Below are 17303 nucleotides of genomic sequence, written 5' to 3' on the forward strand. Positions count from 1 at the left end.
TAGGAGAACATATTTGGCAATGATACATCTGATAAAGGGTTAATATCCAAAATATAGAAGGAACTCGTACAACTTAACAAAAGGAAGACAAACCCAATTTAAAAATGAGCAAACGCATGGACACAGACAGTGGGGTGATGAGGGCCTGGAGCAGGGGTCGGGGGTGGGCTGGAGTGGGCCCATGGGGGGAAGAAAGGGGACATGTGTAATCCTTTCAACAATAAAGACTTAAAAATATTTTTTAAATGGGCAAATGACCTAAATAGACACTTCTCCAAAGCCGTCAAACAGATGGCCAAGAGACATGGCAAAAAAATGCTCAAGGTTCGCTGCCTCCTACTCTCACTGTTTAGCTGCCATGATAAGTGCCAGCCGAGCTGAGGCATCCCGTCTCATCGGCGCTGCAGCCTCCCGGTGCTTCACGGTCGCCCGCCACCAGGATGGCTGGAATGGCCATAGTCATGAGACTTTTAGAATTGTTTCAAAGCAGGACTATGCATCAGAAGCAATCAAGGGAGCAGTTGTTGGAATTGATTTGGGTATTACCAATTCCTGTGTGGCAATTATGGAAAGTAAACAAGCAAAGGTGCTGGAGAATGCTGAAGGTGCCAGAACCACCCCTTCAGTTATAGCCTTCACAACAGATGGTGAGCGACTTGTTGGCATGCCTGCCAAGCGACAGGCTGTCACCAACCCAAACAACACATTCTATGCTACCAAGCATCTTATTGGCCGGCGATACGATGACCCTGAAGTCCAGAAAGACATTTAAAAAGTTCCCTTTAAAACTGTCCATGCCTCCAATGGTGATGCCTGGGTTGAAGCTCATGGAAACCCTATTCTCCAAGTCAGATTGGAGCATTTGTGTTGATGAAGATGAAAGAGACTGCAGAAAATTACCTGATGCATACAGCAAAAAATGCTGTGATCACAGTCCCAGCTTATTTCAATGACTCTCAAAGACAGACCACTAAGAATGCTGGTCAGATAGCTGGACTGAATGTGATTCGGGTGATTAATGAACCCACAGCTGCTGCTCTGGCCAATGGTCTAGACCAGTGGCCAGCAAACCGCGGCTCGCGAGCCACATGCGGCTCTTTAGCCCCTTGAATGTGGCTCTTCCACAAAATACCACGTGCGGGCATGCACGTACAGTGCAATTGAAACTTCGTGGCCCATGCACAGAAGTCGGTTTTCAGCCTGGGTGAGTCTATTTTGAAGAAGTGGCATTAGAACACTCAAGGGGCCAAAGACCCGCATGTGGCTCACGGGCCGCGGTTTGCCGACCACTGGTCTAGACAAGTCGGAAGATAAAGTCATTGCTGTATATGATTTAGGTGGTGGAACTTTTGATATTTCTGTCCAGGAAATTCAGAAAGGAGTATTTGAGGTGAAGTCCACCAATGGAGACACTTTCTTAGGTGGTGAAGACTTTGATCAGGCCTTGCTACAAAACATTGTGAAGGAGTTTAAAAGAGAGACGGGAGTTGATTTGACCAAAGACAACATGGCACTTCAAAGAGTTTGGAAAGCTGCTGAGAAGGCTAAGTGTGAACTCGCCTCATCTGTGCAGACTGACATCAATTTGCCATATCTTACAATGGATGCATCTGGACCTAAGCATTTGAATATGAAGCTGACCCGGGCTCAGTTTGAGGGGATTGTTGCTGAGCTAGTCATGAGGACCATCGCTCCATGCCAAAAAACCATGCAAGATGCAGAAGTCAGCAAGAGTTACATAGGAGAAGTGATTCTTGTTGGTGGCATGACTAGAATGCCCAAGGTTCAGCAGACTGTGCAGGATCTCTTTGGCCGAGCCCCAAGTAAAGCTGTCAATCCTGACAAGGCTGTGGCCATTGGAGCTGCCATTCAGGGAAATGTGTTGGCTGGTGATGTCACAGATGTGCTGCTCCTGGATGTCACTCCCCTTTCTTTGGGTATTGAGAATCTGTGACGTGTATTGACCAAACTTATTAACAGGAACACCACTATTCCAACCAAGAAAAGTCAGGTGTTTTCTACAGCTGCTGATGGTCAGACTCAAGTGGAGATTAAAGTGTGCCAGGGTGAGAGAGAGATGGCTGGAGACAACAAATTTCTTGGATAGTTTACTTTGATTGGAATTCCTCCAGCCTCATGTGGAGTCCCTCAGATTGAAGTTACATTTGACATTGATGCCAATGGGATTGTACATGTTTCTGCCAAAGATAAGGGTACAGGATGAGAGGAGCAGATTGTGATCCAGTCTAATGGTGGGTTAAGCAAAGATGATATTGAAAATATGGTTAAAAATGCAGAGAAGTATGCTGAGGAAGATAGGTGAAAGAAGGAACGAGTTGAAGCAGTTAATATGGCTGAAGGAATCATCCATGATACAGAAAGCAAGATGGGGAGAGAGCGAGAAAATGGCGGCAGAATAGACAGACGTGTTCCGAGTCTTGTCCCGGAGCAGAAAGAAAGAACAGCTGAGGGTCGCGGGCCGCGGTTTGCCGACCACTGGTCTAGACAAGTCGGAAGATAAAGTAATTGCTGTATATGATTTAGGGGAGTGTTTGTTAGCAAGTTAAGGGACAGCTAAACTCCAGGAGAAGGTAGAGGACTGCTAGATGGGGTTCCCCTGACCAGGCAGCCTCCACTGCGGCTGGGTCCCCTCCCAGAGCTACGGGCTCGGACATGGAAACCACGCCATCTTGAAAGGGAAAGTGGATCTTATCAGAAGCCTGAAAATCCACAGCTGCAGCAACCACCGAACAGCTGAGAGCCCCAGAACACCTGTCCCCAATTGGAACAAACATGTGGATTCAAAGGAGCTCCACTCCACCACGGAAAGGTCAGATTTCACCGGGAATAAGGTGAGGTCTCTGGTCCCGGCGGGAGAGAGAAACACGTGCACTGCGGGAGCTGGAGGACTGGGGAAGGTCTGTGCCTAGAAAAGTCCGTGGCTGTTGGGGCTGTCGTGATCCGTGAATGTGGAAGGGGGTCCTCAGAGCTGCTAACAGAAGGGATCTCTAAAAAGCAACCCATTTTGATCCGACGGGGAGGGACAGCCTAAGAATTTCAGAGATGTGCAGGCTGCTTAGACTTGCGTGCAGACCCATTGTTCACGCACTTGGGATTTTTCCTCTTCATGTCCTTGCTTCTGAGTACTAAGCAAGGATCACCCAGTTGGGGACACCCTGGGAGACTGCAGGGGGAAGTTGTTTTTCTGGAACCTGGGGATCGGAGCGGGGAGTGACCATCGGAGAGGCAGCTCTGAGGCAGCCCACCTCCACAAACCGGTATTGAGTGCCAAAGGGAAAGAAGGCTAGAGAGGCCATAGAGACCTGGAAGTCAATCCAGAAACACTGCCATTCAGGGGCTGAATCACAAATTGACTCTTGTGTAATCAAAAATAAAGGAATACGAGAAATTAAGACACCGCCTGCTAAAAAATCAGGACAGGCTTACAACACTGAGGAGCAGTGGAACGCAGGGAACTGCAATACTGGCCGGACTGGGAAACAGGTGTGCCAAACAGAACAATAGAGGAAGTGAATGACCTTTACTACTGCACATTTTATTTTATTGATTTTTTATTTTAATTTTTTGCATCTTTTACTTAAGAAACTAATTTCTTTTCTTTTTTCCTCACTTGATTTTACCTTTTTAATTATTACATTTTTATTTTCAATCAGCATTATTACTACTACTATTTTACCTTTTCTTCTTTTTTAAGTATCATTTTCTCTTTATTTTACTTTGGGATTAGTGTTTTACATTCTATTTTCATCTTTCCTTTAGCATCGTTTTACTTTATCTCAACTCTATCTTTATGCCATCACTCTCTTCCTAACCTTTCCCCTTTTGGTGTCCTGTTTATCTTAACCCTTTCCTGCTTTAGATTTTCCCTATTCTTTCTGTTTACCCCCTGCTAAAATTTCACCCTACTTATATACCTAATTTCCAATCCCCTGCTCCAAGTACATACACATCTCTCTTCACTGTCTTAAATATCAAAAAATTGTTTTACTTTCTGTCCTTTTGTTGTTGTTTGCTTGAATGTTGATTATATCGAATTTTTATGCGTTTTTGTGAAATTGTTTTGCTCATTCTTTTTTTTTTGTTTGGTTTTTTTGTTTGCTTTGTTTTTGTTTGTTTTTTACTTCTGTTTTCCCTTGCCTCACTTGATATTAGCTGGTGTTGTAGTTTGTATTAATCTCCAGGTACCTGTTGCTGGCATTTGCTGGGATTAGTGGTTGTTCTATTGGACGTTTCTCCCCATATGTATAGTTTGTTCCCCTTTTCTCTCTTAGTCTCGTTATTGTCTCTCTTACTTTTTTTTCCTTTTCCCAATTTCATTTTGACATTCCTTTTTTTCTTTCTTTTTATTCTTCTTCTTTCTCTCCAATCCCCTAATTTGCCTTTCTCTGGTGGTCACCTTTATTGGAGGTTAATAATATCGTGAATACATTTCTTTTCAGTGCCTTGTGTGTTGTATCTGGCTGTCTTGTATTTTGTGCCTTTAAATCAACGCAGGACAGAGAACTACATAACCAGACATCCAGAGAAGAGAGACCATGGGGAGACAAAGAAACAGCATGCATATGAAAGAAAAGCAGGCGTCATCACCAGAAAAGGAAGTAAACGAAATAGAGATAAGCAACCTGTAAGAGAAAGAATTCAGAGAAATGGTCATAAGGTGGCTGAAAAGAATGGAAGACAAATTCAACAATATGAGTAAGAACCAAGAGGAAATGAAGAAGAACCAAGAAGAAATCAAAAATGACATCGCTGCTGTAAAGAACTAAATAGAAAGCATCAAGAGTAGACTAGAAGAAGCAGAGGACCACATCAGTGAGCTAGAAGACAAGATGGGAAAAAATACCCAAGTAGAGCAGCTTCTAGAAAAAAAACTTAAAAAGCAGGAGGAGAGCTGAAGGGAACTTTGGGACAACACGAAACAAAACAACATCCGCATAATAGGGGTTCCAGAAGGAAAGGAAACTGAGCAGGGAATAGAAAACCTGTTTGAAGAAATAATGAAAGAAAACTTTCCTGATATAGGGAAGAAAAAACCCACACAAATCCAAGAAGCTCACAGAGTCCCAAGCAAAATGAACCCCAAAAGACCGACGCCAAAGCACATTATAATTAAATTGGAAAACACCAACGACAAAGTAAGGATCTTAAAAGCGGCCAGAGAGAGATAGAAAGTTACATACAAAGGAACCGCCATCAGACTAGCAACTGATTTCTCAACAGAAACTCATCAGGCCATAAGGGAATGGAATGAAATATACAAAGTCATGCAAAGGAAGGGTCTGAATCCAAGAATACTGTACCCAGCAAGGCTATCAATCAAAATTGAAGGTGAAATCAGGAGCTTCACAGACAAAAAAGGACTAAGGGAATTTATCATCACCAAACCAGCAATGCAAGAAATGCTAAAGGGTCTGCTGTAAAAAAAATTAATAGGAAGTGAAGAAGGAACACAGGGGTAAAGAATAAAAATGGCGAGAAATAAGTACCTATCAATAATAACTTTAAATCTAAATGGATTAAATGCCCCAATCAAAAGACATAGGGTAACGGATTGGATAAGAAAACAAGACCCATATATCTGCTGTCTACAAGAAACCCACCTCAGAAAAAAAGACGCACACAGACTGAGGGTGAAGGGATGGAAAAAGGTTTTCCAGGCGAACGGAAATGAAAATAAAGCTGGGGTAGCAATACTTATATCTGACAAATTAGATCTCAAACTGAAGGACATAACAAGAGATAAGGAAGGCCAGTTCATAATACTAAAGGGAGCAATCCAACAAGAAGAAATAACTCTGGTAAACATATACGCTCCCAATACAGGAGCACCCAAATATATAAAAAAAACTCCTGGAGGATATCCAGGGAGAGATTAACAGCAATACAATCATAGTAAGAGACTTTAATACCCCACTATCACCATTGGACAAATCCTCTAAACAAAAAAATCAGCAAAGAAACATCAATCCTAAATGACTCACTAGACCAGATGGAATTAATTGACATCTTCAGAACATTTCACCCCAAAGCCACAGAATATACATTCTTCTCAAGTGCACATGGGTCATTTTCAAAGACAGACCATATGCTGGGTCACAGGCAAAGTCTCTTCAAATTCAAGAAGATAGAAATTATATCAAGCATCTTCTCAGATCACAGTGGCATAAAACTGGAAATCAACTACAATAAAAACAACCCAATAAAATCAAACACATGCAGACTAAACAGCATGCTATTAAACAATGACTGGATTACCAGAGAGATCAAGGAAGAAATAAAAAATATCATGGCAACAAATGACAATGAAAACACAACAATCCAAAATCTATGGGAAACAGCGAAAGCAATCTTGAGAGGGAAATTCATAGCACTACAAGCCTACTGCAAAAAACAAGAAACAATGGTAATAAATTACCTAACTATACAACTCAAAGAGTTAGAAAATGAGCAACAAGAAAAGCCCAGTGTAAGCAGAAGCAACGAAATAATAAAGATCAGAGCGGAGATAAACGACATAGAGACCAAAGAAACAATACAAAAGATCAACAAAACCAAGAGCTGGTTCTTTGAAAGGATAAACAAGATTGATGAACCTCTAGCCAGGCTCAACACAAAGCAAAGAGAGAGGACCCAAATAAACAAAATCAGAAATGAAAGAGGCAAAATAACAACAGACCCCACAGAAAAACAAAGGATTGTAAAAAATACTACGAACAACTCTATTCCAACAAACTGGACAACCTGGAGGAAATGGACATATTCCTAGACAAATACAATCTTCCAAAACTCAATCAGGAAGAATCTAAACAGCTCAATAGGCCAGTAACTATGGAAGAAATTGAAGCAGTCATCAAAAAGCTTCCAGCAAACAAAAGCACAGGGCCAGATGGCTTCACAGGAGAGTTTTGCCAAACATTCAAGGAAGAACTAAAACCTATCCTCCTCAGACTATTCCAAAAAATTAAAGAGGAAGGGACACTTCCAAGCTCCTTTATGAAGCCAGCATCACCCTAATACCAAAACCAGATAAAGACAACACAATGAAAGAGACTTACAGGCCAATATCCCTCATGAAAATAGACGCCAAAATCCTCAACAACATTCTAGCAAATTGGCTCCAGAAGTACATCAGAAAGATCATACACTATGACCAAGTAGGAATTATCCCAGGAATGCAAGGATGGTACAATATCTGCAAATCAATAAATGTGATACATCACATAAACAAATTGAGAGATAAAATCACATAGTCATATCAATTGATGCAGAAAAAGCATTTGACAAAATCCAACACTCTTTCTTGATAAAATCTCTCAACAAGGTGGGAATAGAAGGATCATACCTCAACATAATAAAAACTATATATGTTAAACCCACAGCAAACATCATACTCAATGAGCAAAAACTAAAACCAGATACCATTCCTGATTGACATAGTACTATAAGTATTAGCCATTGCAATTAGACAAGAAGAAGAAATAAAAGGCATCCAAATTAGAAAAGAAGAAGTAAAGCTGTCCTTATTTGCAGATGACATGATATTGTACATAAAAAACCCGAAAGACTCCATAAAAAAACTAATAGACTTAATAAATGAATTCGGCAATGTAGCAGGATATAAAATTAACGCCAAGAAATCTATGGCATTTCTAGACACCAATAGTGAACTTACAGAAAGAGAGAATAAAAAAGCAATCCCATTTACCATCACACCAAAACAATTAAGATACCTAGGAATAAACTTAACTAAGGAGGTAAAAGACCTATACTCGGAAAACTACAGGACAATGAAAAAAGAGATAGAGGAAGACGTAAACAGATGGAAGAACATACCATGTTCATGGATTGGTAGAATCAACATCATTAAAATGTCCATACTACCCAAAGCAACCTATAGATTCAATGCACTCCCCATTAAAATACCAATGGCATATTTCACAGACCTAGAAAGAACTCTCCAAAAATTCATCTGGAATAAAAAAAGACCCCGAATAGCCACAGCAATCCTGAGAAAGAAGAATAAAGGAGGAGGGATCTCAATACCAGATTTCAAGCTGTATTACAAAGCCACTGTTCTCAAAACAGCATGGTACTGGCACAAGAACAGACATATAGATCAATGGAATAGAATAGAGAACCCAGATGTCGACCCAAACCACTAGGCCCAATTAATATTTGACAAAGGAGGCATGAACATACAATGGAGTCAGGACAGTCTCTTCAATAAATGGTGTTGTGAAAATTGGACAGATACATGCAAAAAAATGAAACTAGATCACCAAGTTATACCATACACAAAAATAAACTCAAAATGGATACAGGACTTAAACATAAGACGGGAAACCATAAAAATACTAGAGCAATCCACAGGCAGCAAAATCTCAGGCACATGCTGAAGGAACTTCTTCACTGATACTGCCCCTAGGGCAATGGAAGCTAAAGAGAAAATTAACAAATGGTACTACATCAAAATAAAAAGATTTTCACAGCAAAAGAAACCATCAACAAAACAACAAGAAAGCCCACTGTATGGGAAAACATATTTGAAAATGTTATCACTGATAAAGGTTTAATCTCCAACATCTACAGGCAGCTTATACAACTTAATAAAAGGAAGATAAATGATCCAATAAAAAAATGGGCAATGAACCTAAATAGATACTTTTCTAAAGAAGACAGAAGGAAGGCTAAGAGACATATGAAAACATGCTCAAAGTCACTAATTATCCAAGAGATGCAAATCAAAACGACAATGAGGTACCATCTCACACCTGTCAGAATGGCTATCATCAACAAATCAACAAACCACAAGTGCTGGTGAGGATGCGGAGAAAAAGGAACACTCGTGCACTGCTGGTGGGAATGCAGACTGGTGCAGCCACTGTGGAGAACAGTATGGAGTTTCCTCAAAAAACTGAAAATGGAACTCCCATTTGACCCATTAATCCCACTCCTAGGAATATATCCTAAGAAACTGGGAACACCAATAAGAAAGGATATATGCACCCCTATGTTCATAGCAGCACAATTTACAATAGCTAAGATTTGGAAACAGCCTAGGTGCCCGTCAGCAGATGACTGGATCAGAAAACTATGGTTCATCTACACAATGGAATACTATGCTGCCATAAAAGAAGGAATTCTTACCATTTGCAGCAACCTGGATGGAACTGGAGAACATTATGCTAAGTGAAATAAGCCAGTCAATGAAAGAAAAATACCACATAATCTCACTCATTTATGGATAATAAAGAACATTATAAAGTGATGAACAAAAAGATAGATACAGAGACAGTAAAGCATCAAATAGAAGGTCAAATTACAGCAGGAAGGTTAGGGAGAGGTAGAGGAGATAAGAGATCAACCGAAGGATTTGTATGCATGCATATAAGCATAACCAATGGACGCAAAACACTGGGGGGTGAGGGCATGTATGGGTATGGGGGGGGGGGGCAATGGTAAGATATGTACACATATAATACCTTAATAAAAAATGAAAAAAATAATAAATAAAAATTAAAAAATAAATACAGAAAGCAAGATGGAGAAATTCAAAGACCAATTGCCTGCAGATGAGTGCAACAAGCTAAAAGAGGAGATTTCCAAAATGAGAGAGCTCCTGGCTCGAAAAGATAATGAAACTGGAGAAAACATAAGGCAGGCAGCATCTTTCCTTCAGCAAGTTTCATTGAAGCTCTTCGAAATGGCATACAAAAAAGATGGCCTCTGTGCGAGAAAGTTCTGGAAGTTCTAGTACTGGGGAACAAAGGGAAGATCAAAAATAGGAGAAACAGTAATAACAGTAAACTTTGGAGCCAAAAGGACAACATATGATGCTTGGGAGTGAAGGGACTTCCTGAGCAGAATTGGGCAGACTTCAATCTTTTACTGTGTTTTTGCAGTATTCTATATATAATTTCCTTAATAAGTACATTTTGTGACTTACCTAATGATCATTTAATGAGTGATAATTCCAACAGCAACAAAGCTCACACTGTTCTGTCTGCCCCTAGCCTATCACTTTTCAGCTGCACGAAAAAGGGAAGATGATGATTGGTTGATTGTAAAGACTTAACATTGTTTTGTGCTGAATTACCTGTGTTTCCAAGGGGTGAAACCATTCCACACACAACAATGAATGTAGTCAGACCTGGAATAAAACCACTGGGGATATAAGATACTTAAGTACTGCCATACCAGCCTGTGTGCGTATACATGGGATCCTTCAACTGAGGCCTTGCAAGAAAAGCCTGCTGTGCTACATTCAGAGGTAGAGCCAGGGAAGCTAAGCTATTTATGTTAGGAAAAGCTTTTAAAACAAGGTAATAAGGCTCCCTGATTTTCCTATGGCATACTTTCATAGGTACCTTCTGGCTTTTGGCACCTGTATCCTGGATTATTCTTTTTGATCCATTCTGGATTTTTTAAAAAAATAAATATGAAAAGCAAAAAAAAAATGTTCAAAGTCATTAATCATCAGAGAGATACAAATTAAAACCACAATGAGTTATTACCACACACCTGTCAGAATGGCTACCATCAACAAATCAACAAATGACAAGTGCTGACGAAGATGTGGAGAAAAGGGAACCCTAGAACACTGCTGGTGGGAATGCAGACTGTTGCAGACATTATGGAAAACAATATGGAGGTTCCTCAAAAAATTAAATATGGTACTGCCAATTAACCCAGTGATCCCATTTCTAGGAATATGCCCTAAGAATCTTGAAACACCAATCAGAAAGAATGTATGCAACCCCTATGTTCATAGCAGCGCAATTTACAATAGCTAAGATCTAGATACAGCCAAGCACCCATCAGTAGATGAGTGGATTAAAAAAGCTGTGGTACATTTATACCATGGAATACTATGCAGCAGTAAAAAAGGATCTCTTACCCTTTGAGACAGCACGTATGGACCTGGAGAGTATTATGTTAAGTGAAATAAGCCAGTCGGAGAAAGACAAGTGTCACATGATGTCACTCATATGTGGAAACTAATGAACAAAATAAACTGATGAACAAAATAGATCTAGAGACATAAGCATATGACATACTGCGAAATCTCAGAGGGAAGGTGGGGGATAATGGGTAGGTGGGAAGTGATCAACCAAAGAGCCTGTATGCATATATACATAACCACTGGACACAAACAATAGGGTGGTGAAGGCTTAAGGCGGGATTCGAGGGAGGGCTAGAAGGGGTCAATGTGGGGACATATGTAATACTTTTAACAATAAAGATTTAATTAAAAATAAAATTCACACAAGTGAAAACAAACCAAAAAAAGGAATATGACTAAGGTTTGGGATTGGGGCATTTTCCTCCCAGGGGAAAAATGTGCAAAATCTTTGCAGTAAACCAATGTAACCCCCAAGCCTTTGGTGTTAGACATATTTTATTTGTTTGGTTTATAGAGCTTCTTGTAGAATATTAATTGATTACAGGGCAATTTCTGTACATCTTTTCTAAAAAGCCAAGTTAGCATAATATATGTTCAAATTATTAGTTCAGACTTTAAAAGATAAACAACAAATTTAAATTCCACCAGGGTAACTGAGAGTTCCCTAATAAATCTCCTAGATTGTGGAAGAAAGTTCTATATCAAGTCTCTTCCCATTTACTTATTCTTGCCCTCAGAGGAGCTCAATATACAAGAATTACAAAAAGGGAAGGAAGAGAAGGAAAAATACATTGTATTAAACAAAAACCTCTTGAACATATTTTCAAAGTTGGCATCCTATTTTCAAAGATCTGAAATTTTATATTTATAGAATCCTAACTGAATAATTCATTGAATGCATAAAGGCAGCAACCTTGACACCCAAAGTAAACTAAGTTGAAGTATTTCCAATTTCATTCACAAGTACAGTGGCTGTCTCTTAATATGTGACATCTCCTAAGGAGATCTGGCCAAAAGAGTGTGGCAGAAAGCAAAGAGAGCAGAAGCTGTTGTTGAACTATCTTTAGGCAGGGAAAAGACAAAAACTGAGAAAGGTCTAAACTGAGATTTGTTAACAAGAAGTGAGGGGAAGAGCTTTATAAACAATACCCACTACCATCCTTTATGTTCTAGGCTTCTGTTCCAACAAAATTTTAATATACTAGAGCAATTTTGGTATCTTATCATTTGTGTAAAAATGGGGTTTTCCCTCTTTGACTGAATGTATATTCCCATGTTGTATATAACCTCTACTTTAATATATTCACTGTCCTAAAAAGAGATAAGCCTGTAGAAAGTACACTCACTTTCCATAGCCTCCTTAAAAATTTACTAAGAATGCTTAATTAGTAGCTATTCATTCCTGCTTGTATCACCAACTGCTCCCAACAGTTTTCTCAACACATAAATAATTAAAGCATGACGAAAATGTGTTCCATAGATTAGTAGTATATGGTAGAAAATATGAATGATTGTCCTTATGATAGTTTTATCTGCAAACTCAAGTAATCCATGTTTGACTTGAATGTGATAAATTTTAGAATAAGAAACAGCAGTTTGAGATAAGAGATCAATCAAAGGACTTGTATGCATGCATATAAGCATAACCAATGGATGCAAAACTCTGGGGGGGGTGAGGGCATATATGGGAGTGGGGTGGGGGGGCAATGGTAAGATATGTACACATATAATACCTTAATAAAAAAATTGAAAAAAAAGAAAGATATGTCACCGAAATAATTAGTCACTCAATTTTAGAAATCTTGCAAGTCACCTGACCAAATAAAGATTCAAATATTTTACTGAAAAACAAAACAAAACAAAAAAAACACAGCAGTTTGGGTCCCCACTGCAGACACCATCCCAGACTGACATTGGGGTTGAACCTCACTGGCAGCAAGTCAGAAGGGAGATCCTTCCCACAAACGGGATATCAAAAATCAAGTCGCAATTACAACAGGAGAATCCAAGCAATGCACACAAGGGGCATTCCTAGAGCATCCAGCTCAGGTAAACAAAGAGATTACACCACTGGACCCCTCAAGACACTTTCTATGTAAGGCCATCCCACAAAGACTGGGAGGCATAGAAGTTCTATCTAATACATAGAAGCAAATACAAAGAGACAGTTAAACTGGGGAGAAAAAGAACCCCCAAATGAGAGAAAATAAGGAATCTCCAGAAAAAGAACTAAATGAGATAGAGGCAAGCAACTGAAGCACAGTGGTCCCCCCTTTGGAAAAGCTGCTGTTTGAACTACTCTGTTATTCTTAGACAGTCTCTTATTCCGTGGGTCAACTCTGTTATTTTTAGACTGTAAAATAACTTTGTCTTTTGCTTGAATAGAAAAGATAAACTTAACTGTCTGACCTTGCAAGCTAGCCATCTAAAGGGGCTGATACACTATATTAATTCACATATTCTGCCAAGTGTTTGTTCATCCAAGGTTACAGGTGTTTGGTTAGATATTATATGTATTCAAGGTTACAAGCTGTCTTACACAAAGAACTAGAAGGATATAAAAAGGAAATACTCCCTCCTGTGTTTGTTCAGAACTTGACGAAAGTAATCTGCTTTGAACCTGCCTGCAATAAAGATGACTCCTAACTAATTGGCTCATTAGGCATCTTGTCCAGCTCACTGATTTGTGATACAACATTTGGAGGCTCCAGCGAGATCAGAGACAGGTGCCTGCCTGCACCTAGTCTCTGACACCTGGGATGGACGGCCTCCCCTGCCTGGCTGCCAGGTCCTGAGGATCTCTAGGGGAGGTGCCACCTGATGAAGTTCCAGGGCCCCAGAGACACTTCTCAGTGGTCTTGACAGCCAGACAAGGGACACCTGACATGCCCTTGTATTCTTGTGGGTTCATCAGAAAAAACCTCCGGAGGTGAGTGAATTCAAATTTGATTAAGGAATTTTGAGTTCACTCTGCTGTTTGGGACTAGCTACTTTGTTACCGAGAAGGGGAACTGGACACAGTCTTAACTCCTCCAGTAGGTTCTCACCGAGATGTTGATCGAGAATTTGGGGCATGGGTTCCGGGAGTGCCGCCATGTCCATTTGGGAAGTTGGGCATTGTTTCAATTATCTGCTCAGCTCCCGTTCGGGCTAGTCTACTGAGAGAGTGTGAGTACGGATGTTTTTTCTGTCTTGGCATAATTATCTGCTCATTAACTGGTCTGTGTGAAAGCAAAAGCTACTTTGATTTATTCTGCACTTCTGTTGATTCATCTGGCTAAAACGTTTGATTTATTAAAGGCTGAACCCATGATAATCTGCAAAAGTCTCAAGCAGCGCTGCTGAGTTATTTTTCTCAGAGACATTTGCTCTCTATCATGGAGGGAATCAGCCCACTTAGCTAATAAGAATTTCTATCGGTTGCTCTTCCCTGAGTTGTGAATTTGCTGTATTAAATTGAAATTTTGAAGTTCTGGGAATGACTTAAAGGCTAAAACAAAGGCCGGCTAGATTCCAAGATTGCTTGGTTCTGAGATTGCTTGTAAGAAAAGCAAGAGAGAAGTCTTTTCAAGTTAACTATTTGCAACAAAGTAGTAAATTTCAAAGAACAAAGAACTTGTTATGGTGGACAGAGACTTCCAGGGGCAAGGCTTGCTAAAAACTCCCGCAGGGCGGAGAGATTTACAGGGCCCTGCCCCTGCCTGTGGCATCAAAGACCCTCACGAGCTACCTGAGGTGGAACTAAGACTGAAGTAGGAGGTTTCTGGCTGTGAGCCTAGCAAAATAAATTGTGGGACATCAAAGAGAAGGGAATCCAACTAGTGTTATTATAAATGACTATTAATGGACCCCGTTAACCCTGGTTGTGTGTCTTGTGTGGTCTGTTGTCTTCATGGTTGTGTGTTTTGTTTGACTTGCCATTTTCAGTCATTTATTAGGGCCCTCCTAGAAGACATAGCTTGGTTCCACGCCCCCTTGATATCTGTGATTGGATTGAAAACCATTTCCTTCAGGGGACATTCCAGGATTTTGATCTGTAAGAAATCTCCCTACACACCCTTATCCTCATCCACTATCTTTCCAGGCCGACTAAGAGTCATTTTTCTCCACAGGTCAGACCCCAGCCTCCAGTCGGGAGGACTACTGCAACAGTAGTCTGTAGTTTTCTCTGAAACTCCCACTGTTTCTATTTCTCCCCTCTGTAGGAATTGTCTTCCTCTGACTCACAATAGGAAAGGGAGACAAGCAACGGACCCTGGGCTGGGAGACAGGGGGGTGTCGGCAGTTATCTATGAAGCAGGGAGAGATAGGTTTTTGTTGATTTTTACTGGCTGCAGACCGCTCTGCTGGTGTAGGGGTCTGGTCTGTAGTCTACCAGGTGTCTTATCTGAACTACACTAGATTCAAGGTCGCAAGTTTTCTGCAAGCACAATTAATCGTTCTCTGCTCCATTTTATTCTTTTTGACCCTTCCAATAGACCGATACAATATACTTGAAATTACATAAGGAAAAATATAGCAGTTTTTACTAGACAAGTTTTAATTTACCTGCTTTTAGTTTTATCACAGAAGGTCTAGTTATATTTTCTTGAAAAAATACATTTAAAGTGTGTTCATAAATATTAATCTAAGAAATGCTGGCTGTTACTTTTTGATAATTATTGCTAAAAGTAAAGAATTCAAATACACTTTGAAAAACAAAAGGTCTACAAGTTGCTGGTAGTGTGACAGAAAAGATATTAAAGTAAAGATACTAAATAGAAAGTCTAAGGCATGGTTATGTATTTTTGAAGAACATAGAAAAAATGTTGAAGGCTAATTTGAAAGTATGAAATTTATAAAGATTATGTATATAATAAAAAGAACAGAGTAAGGTTTTAGTAGCAAGAAAAAAACAAAAAACTGAACTCCCAGGAGCCAAGAGGAGGAGAGGAGAGGAGGAGAGACGGAGCTGAAGTCTGCAGCTGCCCTGGTGATTTAGAGCTGGTTACTAGGCAGACTCAGCCCCCAAGAGTCAGGAGAAGGAAGGCAGGGGAGGCTGGATGCCCGAGCCCCCTGCAGTGGCCCCGGAAGAAGCAACAGCAGCAAGAAAAATAGAGAATGACAGACAGTAACCTGACACCTGAGCTGTTGCCCAGTAAATTATAAATATTTTACAATGTACAATAAAGGACTTAAGCATTTGGCTTACTGGTTAAAAGGTTAAAACTGCAAAAAAAATTAATAAAAAAAATATAGGAACTCAGAACAACTCAGAGCAGCTGTGCCCTTGCTGCTCTGACACTTGGCTTTGCTGGCAGGATCTAGAAGATGTGCGGGTCCCAGCAGGAGCCAGTGCTCCCAACACTAGGTGTCAGGACAGGACTTTAGGGGTAAGTGCCCTGTCAGGAGATTGATCGTGTTGACTCCCCACCCCTTGAGGACTTGGAACCAGATCCCCAAAGAGCAGCAGGGAGCAGGAGGCTTGGGGAGACCTTCGCCAGAGAAGCAAGAGCAGGCAAAAGAAGGTAGAGGGGCCAAATATCTAAGCTGCAGCCAGGCAATCCAGAGATTCCTCAACCCCAGCAGAAACCCTTGCCTAGAATGAGAGTGGGCAGGTAAAGGGGGTAAGAAGAGTGAGCGGAAGGGAAGGCCAGACACCCAGAGCCCAACAATGATAAGCGGGAGGCAGCAGACATTTACCTGACACTAGAGCTGCCCTACTGCTGTCCAGTGAGTAATGAACGTTTTACAACAAACAATACAAGACTTAGGCCTTTGGCTTGCTGGCTACAGCAGTTAAACCAGAAGCCAGTGACTGCTACTGGCCTTCCGGCAGCCCCAGGAATAGAGCAGTGAGCCTGGGATCTGTGAAAGCAGCAGATAGAGCTAGTGAAAGCTTCCTGTTTGCAAATGTGCTGAAAGGGTTCAGGACTACAAGAGCAGCTGCTGCTGGGAACGGAGCAGCTAATATCCCCTTCCAGTGCACTCCCTTGGGAGAGTCCTGGTCGCTGCTCTGCCACAAAGGGGACGGGTGGGAAGGCAGGGACTTAATACCCAAGCCACTGCCACAGGAGTGCTTTGCAATATGCAAAGCTGTTTCTAATTGCAACTCTGGCTATTTTGGACTTGCAGCTTAAAGTCAAAGTGCAACAAGAGACAAGGATGGCAGGGCCCTGTAACTAGTAAACAGGATTAACAAAAAGGGCAGGTGCCCAAATGGGCAAAGAAAAATACCCATCAGGTTTTGGTCTCTATTGAGAGACAGTGGCAGTCTGTATACTGCCTTGCAGGCCTGTGTGACCATGCCCATGTCAGGGGTGGTACAAACCTCAACTTTAGGAAAATGGGGGAGACCTGTTTGGAACAGAGGGGAGTGGTAAATACCAGCCCTTTGTCA

The 17303-nt window shown here is 40.8% G+C and overlaps 1 protein-coding gene and 1 pseudogene across 1 annotated transcript in view; one reads left to right on the plus strand and one right to left on the minus strand.

The window, feature by feature from the left end:
• The window catches only part of TEX11 (testis expressed 11), a 479256-nt gene that overhangs the window by 358923 nt on the left and 103030 nt on the right, over window positions 1–17303 (minus strand). The window lies entirely within an intron of this gene.
• On the plus strand, window positions 359–9818 carry LOC103299114 (stress-70 protein, mitochondrial-like; annotated as a pseudogene).

The sequence above is a fragment of the Eptesicus fuscus genome, chromosome 1 (assembly GCF_027574615.1).
Source record: "Eptesicus fuscus isolate TK198812 chromosome 1, DD_ASM_mEF_20220401, whole genome shotgun sequence".
NCBI lineage: Eukaryota > Metazoa > Chordata > Mammalia > Chiroptera > Vespertilionidae > Eptesicus > Eptesicus fuscus.